The following is a 9,003-nucleotide window of genomic DNA, read 5'->3' on the forward strand; positions in this document are numbered from 1 at the left end:
AACAAGCTGCTTTAAATGGTGGTGTTTTCCTGATTCTTTTTATTACTTCCCCAAAGCAGAAATGATTGACTCTTGTGAAAGCCAGTCATAAACCCGTTACTTTGTATACCATAAGGTCAACAGGCCCTTCTATAGCCTAGCAGCAAACATCAAAGTAAATAAGCATAATTTTGGATAGGAAAGACTTCTTAAAGGAACTTTGCAGTCATGAAATGCTCTGCTTGTTCCAACATCCAATATTTGTCTTTGGGAAAATGCTCGAAATTTTTTAGTATCACTTTCTACAATACTACAGTTTGCTCATTATATTTTAGTTCCATAAGAGAGGAAACTGTCATTAGTTGTACAATGAGTGTGAGTGGGTTTGAAGTCTAGAAAGGGAAATCTGACCAGATTTCTGTGTTTCTCAAACTTTACTATGCACAGAAGTCTTGTTGAAATAGAGTTTCAGCCTCCATTGGTTCGACTGGAGACTTATATTTTTAATTTCTAACGAGATCCCACAAGATGTTGATGCTGCTGGTTTGAGGGCTGTGCTTTGAGTGGCAGAAATCTCAGAATATATTTCTTTCCAAAGAGTCCTTATTAAAACTAAATAACGATTAAGAGACACCACCTCCCAATTACAACTTAGACATATGCTTGCCGTGATTCGTGATATCCTGAAGAGTCAAGTTCTGGAAGTCATTATAAACTCTGCAGCAACGTGCCCCTTTCCATGTGTATGGTGTGTGTGATCAATTAGTGGTGGGCTGGACCAGGTATTGTCTGATTGGTGAGCAGCCTGGGGAGTGAGGCTTTGTAGTTATTTCAGGTGTGGGTGTATTCAGTTTTTAAAATAATAAGGATCAGGGTACGTGGTTTTGAGGATTCTAACACTCTGGGTCATATGGTACTTTTGGGTGAGCATGATGAGCACATAAATCTTCAATGTGAGAAAGAAAAGGAACTCTTGGGTTTAATTAAGAAATTTGTTAAAAGCAAGAAGGCTGTTGGATATTTTGCTTTGATGTTAATTCTCCAATGAACAATATGGACTTACACAGATGAAGATCAAGGTGGTTACAAAAGCAACAGAAAACATGAAAACAAAGAACACTCCCTAGGGAGGCCGTCAGGATTTTCTCTATGTTTGCTGTGAGCACTTATTCCGAAACATACTGTGTTGTCAGTCCTAGAACTTAGAGCCCAGATGTGTTTTTTCATATCAGGGATATTATTCTAACTAATCTTTGCTTGCTTCACAAGAGTGGTAGATACAGCCTACCACAGTGAGATACTTGGGAAACACAGATGCGAGAGAGTGCTATTTATACCCTGCTATATAGAGTCAGATCAGAGTGATAGTTTAAGAGTATGTTTAGAGAAAAGCAGTCATGTACCAGTTGGTAATGACAGTAAAGATTTTTTAATCAATATAGAGCTGAAGTTTATTGCAAATTTCTATTTACACATATGTTTTTAAAATGCTCACATTGACAAAGAACTTGGGTTGTGTTCTGCACATTCTTCAAAGGATGGATCCAGTCTCTTACAAATGTCATAGATTAGCCAATGTATGTTTTGTAGGAACCCCGGTCCTACGTGTATCTTGAGAATATAAGTCGCATTTTCAAGTGTATTTGAGAAATGTTAACAGACAATACGCTCATCATGAGGATTCACAACATGTTTTAACCAAGTAAAGGCCCTGAGACATCCCAAGATATAATGACTTCTGCTTAACCCTATTTCTTACTCTGGTAAATTATTAACATCCTACACAACATCCTCCTTTTCCATTGACAAAAGGAGGTCCTTATCAACCTTTTATATATCAGTGGTGATTTTCATATTATCAAGTATCTGAGACTTCTGCTTATTGACAATACCTAAGTTATGTTAATTGTATAGAGATTGCAGGCAATTTTAGTAAAATGGAAAGACTATGAGAAAATTCAAGGAAATTCAAAGCTAATTCCCAATTTATAATAGAGTAATTTCTAATCTCCAATATATGGTCATAAAAGTGATCTCTTGTGGATATCACATTTGCTTCTTTAGATGGGAGCCTCTATGATGAAGTTCCAGAGTCAAGAGTCAGGAGCCTAATACAATCCTTCCTCTAAAGAGGCAATGGATACCTTTTTATGGACTATTTGACAAAATTTCTGTAGAGTAGCAATTACGATAGGCCTTGAGTTATGCCAGGTGCTTTGAAAAACATGAAGGGCAAATTTTCTAGTCTTTAAGAATTGACAACATAATTGGAAAGACAAGACAGCTTCCTTGGAAAAGTCAAATAAAAATGAAGACCATACATATGTGGGTTTTTTTGTTCTTTTAACTGAAGTATAATTCATATACATACAGCTTTATATCAGTCTCAGACCATATATATTTAAATGCCACATGCACAGTGCAGATATTTTAGACAGTGAATATTTAGAGAAGCAGGATGTTGCATGATTCTGGAGGTGAGACATTTATGTCTTATCCTTTTGCTCACCCTCAAAACCTACCACAGAGTTCTGTTGAGCTTTCTTGGATTATACTGGTTGTCCTGAGTGGTGAAAGCATCATGAAAGACAGTGGTCTGGAGAAGAGTCTCGTCTGCTAGATATGTGGTCTTAAAAGTCTTTCCTTTAGTTCGATTATACAAGCAGGCTCATGGCAAAAGGAACTGACACAAGGGCAAGCAGAAAAGTCAGAAGAAATCATATGAGAGGATCTCCAAGCTCAGCCTTGTGAGGCCACAGCATTCAACCGACAAGTTCAGCCTGCAGGAGACTTGGGAGTGCTCTTTCCTGAAAGGTGGAATATGGAGATGGCTCCCCATGGCACATAGAAATAGCACCCAATGAATAACTCCCCTTTGTGCAGACTGATGGAAAAACTCACACATGGCTATTTTTGCCCTCTCCCTCAAGTAAATAGTATGCATAACATCCACTTCTCTAATTGTCAGTCTTGTCAATCATAAAAAGTACTCTGTTGTCCTACAAAAGATATGTAGGCCCCACAGTCCTTATACACCTGCCACAAATGTACCTGTCTTGAAGGATTTTTTTCATTTTCTCTGAAAGGGAACAGGAACATCTTTCTGTTGTGTCTGTAGACTTAAAATTATTTTTAATGTTTACTTCCACTATGTTTGTTTCTATAACTTGGGACTGATCCCAGAAGAGATCTACTGACAGGAAGAGGAAGGGGGAAGATGAAAAATCCTTTGGGCCCAAATGAACAACACCTAGTCACCTCTTTACTGATTAAAATAATTTGTTACTCGAGGAGTAATTGGTTTCTGCCAATTTTCTTTCCCCATTGCTCCGTTGCTCTCAGGCAGGTGTTCAAATCCCATCGCATCATTATATCCATTGTGATGTCTGACTATGTTTGCTCAACTCTTTGAAGGTTAATGGGCCATGGAGAAGAATCTGGTGAATGGGTGATAAGGAATGCAAGAGAGCAGAGGGTATCCGTGTTGGTGGGATTGCTATGATGCAAGGGACTTGGGGGAACGTGGTGTTTCCAGCTTGGGTTCCATTGACTTGCAGCGTCTGGTAGCCCCACTGTGCCTATGATGGGCTGTGGGACCTCTGTCAAGCCACTTAATCTCTCTGTGCTTCCCTTCCTTGGTGGTGAGCTTGGAACAATGTTGTTTACTAGTCTGTAACAAGCTTTGAGATCCCCACATGCTTGATATTAACAATAATTTCCTACGTATTTTCCCAAACCACTTACATGAAGAAACTTTGCAATATAGGTTAAATTATAATATGTTAATAACCAATCAATGTTGAACAGTATACTTTCCCTGCTCAAAGCAAGCACATTCTTCTCCATATATATATATATATATATATATACATATATGTATATATGTATATATATATACATATGTTAAAAAAGCTTATGTCAAGAGGATTTTAGTCCCCTCGTGCCAAGACACATATGTATGTATATATATATATATATATATATATATATATATGTTTTTTTTTTCCCCCCTGATTTAGACTTACAATTGTCTTGGCATGAGGGGACTAAAATCCTCTTGACATAAGCTTTTTTCTACACTTGCATTGTGCCACAGTGCTTTGGAAGCCACACATGTACCTCCCTAAAAAAGTGATGGACACTTTCCTATATAGGTTGCGTGCGGTTCTGTTGAGACGCTGTTGGAATTCTTGAGAACAAAGAAAGCTCTGTGCTGAAATGCAGCTTAAAAGGGCATAAAGCATGAGGAAATTTGCAGGACTCTACCTAAAGGAGAGGTTGCATGAGCTGAATTTCAACTAAGAACAATACAAACAAACCTAACCTGTGTAGGATATATAAACCAGAGGGATAGCAGAGAGTGACCAGAAATGTAAGTGATCTGATCCAAGTTTCTGAGCTGCATTGAAGGACATGTGGTACATAAAAGTGAGGTAAAGGATGGTGGAAATGTGTTTTTGGCAAAATTTACAGTTTTCTCCATTTTGGCCAAGAATTTAAACAACCAGAACATTTTTACTATAAAGCTACCAAGGAGAAAAAACTGAGGCATCAAAGAAAGAACAGGTCACAGCCTCTCACAATTTAGTTGATGAAACAAGACAATCACCCCAAATGGTTGTCCCTACTTAATTTTCCTTTGTGTTGTGAGTCAGCGGAGTTCACCAAGATGTGCATATTGCATAAAGAGTAGGCTCATTTGGAAGAGTCTACTTAGAGCCTGAGTTTCCAGGAGGTAGAACATCATCCCCAGGAGTTCAGAGAGTTTGCCTACGTCATCACGATATCTCCAGCAAGTGGAAGGGTTCCTGCCCTCCACTTAACAGATGATTAGCAAATATGTGTTGAATCAATGAACTAATGAATGAAAGTGAAAGGGAGCAGTAGGAGTATAGTGAAATGAGTTGGAGTATATGTTCAGATGACAATGATTTCCTTTTTTTTTTTTTTTTTTTTTAAGATTTTATTTATTTGACAGAGAGATCACAAGCAGGCAGAGAGGCAGGCAGAGAGAGAGGAGGAAGCAGGCTCCCTGATGAGCAGAGAGCCCGATGCGGGGCTCGATCCCAGGACTCTGAGATCATGACCTGAGCCGAAGGCAGCAGCCCAACCCACTGAGCCACCCAGGCGCCCCAACAATGATTTCCTTTTTAATTACTGGGAATGGGCTGGGCTCTCGGAACAGAAAACCTAACAGCAGAGAAAACAGATATGGATTTTTTTTTTTTATCATTGTTTCACAAAGTGCAGGGCTCTCCCATGGCACAAAGGACCCAGGTCATTCCATGCTTCTGCTTGCCATCGTGAGTATATACTCGTTGCCCTCATCGATGTTGTCTCATGGTCACAAGATGGTGTAGTAGTTATAAATATCACGTCTGAGTTTGGGCAGGGAAAAGGAGGATAGGACAATGGAATAAGGGGGAAAGGATGAATTACAAAGGACTTTTTCTCTTCGGTGGAGCTTTGTCCTTTATTTTTGTCCCCTTCTCCCTCACTGAGCACTCTTGCCATGTTAGGAGGCAAGAGAGGTGGAGAGCAAAGTTTTAGATGGCTGATCTCCATAGCAAAGGAAGGCATGAAAGGAAGAGATGAGAATGGAGGATGAGTGAGCAAGTGAGCTATCTGTGATGCCTGTAACATGGCTTCTCTGTGACTTGCTCATGTCCATGGGATTAGATGCTCAGAAGCCATATGGGAGCCACATGGAAGTCTACATCTTGAACTGCCCCTAGGTGATGTAGAACTGGCTAGCTGCCCCAAACTTCTTAGGGTTCTAGAGTCAGAGGGAGTTAGTGGGTGTCTGAGGGTGGCTGCAAGTACAACATTTGTAAGGGCAACTACAACGTTTGTCCAACTGATACCCAGTGATTCTGGAAAAGACCAGAAATCTGGCCTCTGGGCAGAGGGTACACTGTGCAGCTATGGAAAGGATCAAAAACCCAAATGACCAGTAAATCTGTTTAAAAGTTTACACTTATTGCAACTCAAATATGAGAAGATAAAGTCTTTGGTTTATGTAACTGATTTAATAGTTCGCCTATATAAGTCCCTCCAAGTCTGGCTATCAAGAGAAAAAAATTGACTTTATATCTGCAGTTTATTATGCCTTGGTATCTATAGGTTCAGACCATCTTTATTGGATGGTTTGGCCTCTTTGGAGTAAATGCTTTTGGTCATTTAGATTTCTTCCCTCTTTCCATATTCATATAGTGTCTATAGATGTCTGCAGATATCTACAGGCGACGTCTGATCTGCACCTTGGACTGGTTTCTATTTAGGTAACTTCCTTTCATGTAGTGTCCTGAAGCATCATGCTGGCACCAGCTGTTCTAGCTTTTGATCCTTGCCTTTTGCTCCCAATTGCCAAATCCCTCACACCAAGGCTTCTTGTCCTGTCCCAGACTCATGCTGGCCTACTATCTTTATAAGACCTCCTTAGTCTTCCTTCTAAGCACAGGGAACTTTCTGGGCCTCCCTCACGCAGGCTGAATTCTTAGTTCATTAGGGGCCAAGAACACTCCTCACACTTATCTATCAGACCACTTCTGTGATTACTTATGTGAAGTCCTTCAAACTCATCTTGGAGATCTCTTCCCCTTTTCCCAGGATTGCTGCTTTCAAAATTCCCATCAACCTACCTGGTGTGCTCCCTTCTCCAGTACTCCAAGTCCCTGGATCACACCCACCACACCACCCCCACCTCTTCCTCAGAGTAGAACCTCACCCTCTAGATCACCAGACCTCCTTTGGAGCTAGTGGATTACAAAGACCATGATCAGTTAAGGCCAAGACTATATTTCAAGACTATTCTCTTTAAAAAAAAAAAAAAAAAAAAAAAAAAAAAAAACTATTTCCAGTATAATTACCACACAGCATTCTATTAGTTCCAGGGTACAATACAGTGATTCAACAATTCTGTGCATCGCCCAGTGCTCATCACAAGTGGGCTCTTAATCCTGTTCACCCTCAAGAGTATTTTCTGAGTGGGGACTCAGAAAAATCATTCTTTGAATGTCAAAAGCTGACTTTTCTTTAAGTGATTTTTACTGAAATGTAACTGACCTCCAGGTAAGAGTGCCCATTTTAAATATACATGTTAATGATGTTATCTATTAGTTATATGTGACATTTCAGTTCAGTGATGAATGACCTTGATTTGTAATCCCAAGAGTGGAAGACCCTGAGAGTGAGGATGGGGGCTTCTGAGGAGTTTGGGAGAAAGGTAGACCTGTTAGCCAATAATTCTCTGTGACACTAATAGACTTGGGAAATCCATGTAATCAGTATATGGCTAGATGTGTTGTCTTGGTGGCCTTTATAGCATCCTCTTGGGTTCTGGATCCCTCTACTATCTCCTGCTTGGCTTCCTCAACCTCGAGCTGGTCAAAGTCCCCTGACACCCACGTCTGGATCCGGTCATTTACAACTGCTCTCCCACTGATAATTCTCAGTCTGTAAATGAGCAGAGAGGGCTAATGTGATTTATATTAAGGTACAAATGAGGTTAGTTGGGGTTACTTGCATTTTCAAAGACTGCTGGTACCCTGAGTGTTGGATCTAATTTGTAGAAAGTTCGTGAGAGAGAGTTTGGGGCCTGGGCCTTCTCACAATCGGCTCATGCTATTTCAAGCCACACAGCTCCCCACTTTGGGAATTTTACTCTGTGCTTCTTTTAATTTTATTCTCTGCCTGGGAGCAAATGGGAACTTGGTTTTGTAGCCTCGTCTTCATTCTTGCAGGCATCCCCGCAAAGGAGTATTTTTGTGAGTAAAGTTTGTGAACCTCAAATAGCTAAAATGGTGAGTTCAAACCCATGAATACTTAGAAGCTACCCAAAGTTACTATAATCATAAAAACTCAATATCACAAATGTTAACAGCATGGACTTTGATGCACTCATGTTTCAGTTCAACCCTGTAACACCCACACCTACTTTTGGCTTTTACCAGTTTCGGAGTACTTAATTTGAGCCAGACACCTGTGTCAGGAACTTTTACATCTGTGGCAAGTATTTCCTAGAATTCCACAATCCATAAGGTTAAATGTCCTTCTAGAATCTGAATCACAGCTTTGCGCAGTGGCAGTATCGTAGCCAATGAGGTTTATCCGAGGCGCGATTATTGCTAATAGAATCTGAATCACAATAATTCAAACGTTTATCCTACTTGAGAGCTGGAGAATCAGTCTTTTACTCAGTATTTCTGGAAGTCCCCAGGGAATACTGAAAACCTGTCCCCCAAATTCAATAACCCATTTTTCTCTGCAATCTTGGCTACTTGCTGATTTCCTGCCTCATCTCTAATCTTACTGTGAACCGCTGCTCAAGAGCCAGCTTGTCAGCTCCACAGATTGAAGGTTGGTTTCTCTTGATCACCTCTTCTCATGCGTGGGCCCAGAATTGCCCCTCATCCCCCTCAAAGGTAGTAGCGGACATTAAATTTGTATTAACATCTTAAGAATTAAGAAAAAATTTATAACCACCATCAGATCTTGTACAAATCTATCATGGAGGGACCCTAAAGTGTACTTGTCTGTTCTTTTCACAGACTATGCCCAACAGGAAGGCTCACCGAGGTGTTTTTACTTAACAGCAATCCAGGGACAATTAACAAGAGGTCTATGGTGCGTTGTTGGCAAAGGTGGCCACCATTGATCTTTCCCGTTCCTCTGTGCACGAGCTACCTCTCTAATCAAGACCTAGACCCTTTTAATTCTATTTGAATCTGGGCTGATCTTGTAATTTGCTTTGACTAATAGAATGTAGCAGAAGTGACAATTTTCTGGTTCTGGGCTGAGACCTTAAGAGGTCCTGCAGCGTTCACCTTTGTCTCTTGTAAGCTATTATCATTGAGAGAGCTCAAGTATCTTTCTGGAGAAAGAGGTCATGGAGGAAGAGAAAGAGATTAGGTAGAGTTCTCCCAGTCAGATGGCTAGTCAGTGTTGGATTGGAGATTAGGACCTGTTTTTTCTGTCTCTGAGCTTTGTGTATAAGACCTTTTCCAGCTCCTTGGTAGTATGCAA

The 9,003-nt window shown here is 40.3% G+C and overlaps 1 pseudogene; it reads left to right on the forward strand.

Annotated features, from left to right (window-relative positions):
- Positions 1–8,048: 8,048 nt before the first annotated feature.
- LOC125082805 (uncharacterized) lies at positions 8,049–8,200 on the forward strand (annotated as a pseudogene).
- The last annotated feature ends 803 nt before the right edge of the window (positions 8,201–9,003 follow it).

Source organism: Lutra lutra, chromosome 12, assembly GCF_902655055.1.
Source record: "Lutra lutra chromosome 12, mLutLut1.2, whole genome shotgun sequence".
Lineage (NCBI taxonomy): Eukaryota > Metazoa > Chordata > Mammalia > Carnivora > Mustelidae > Lutra > Lutra lutra.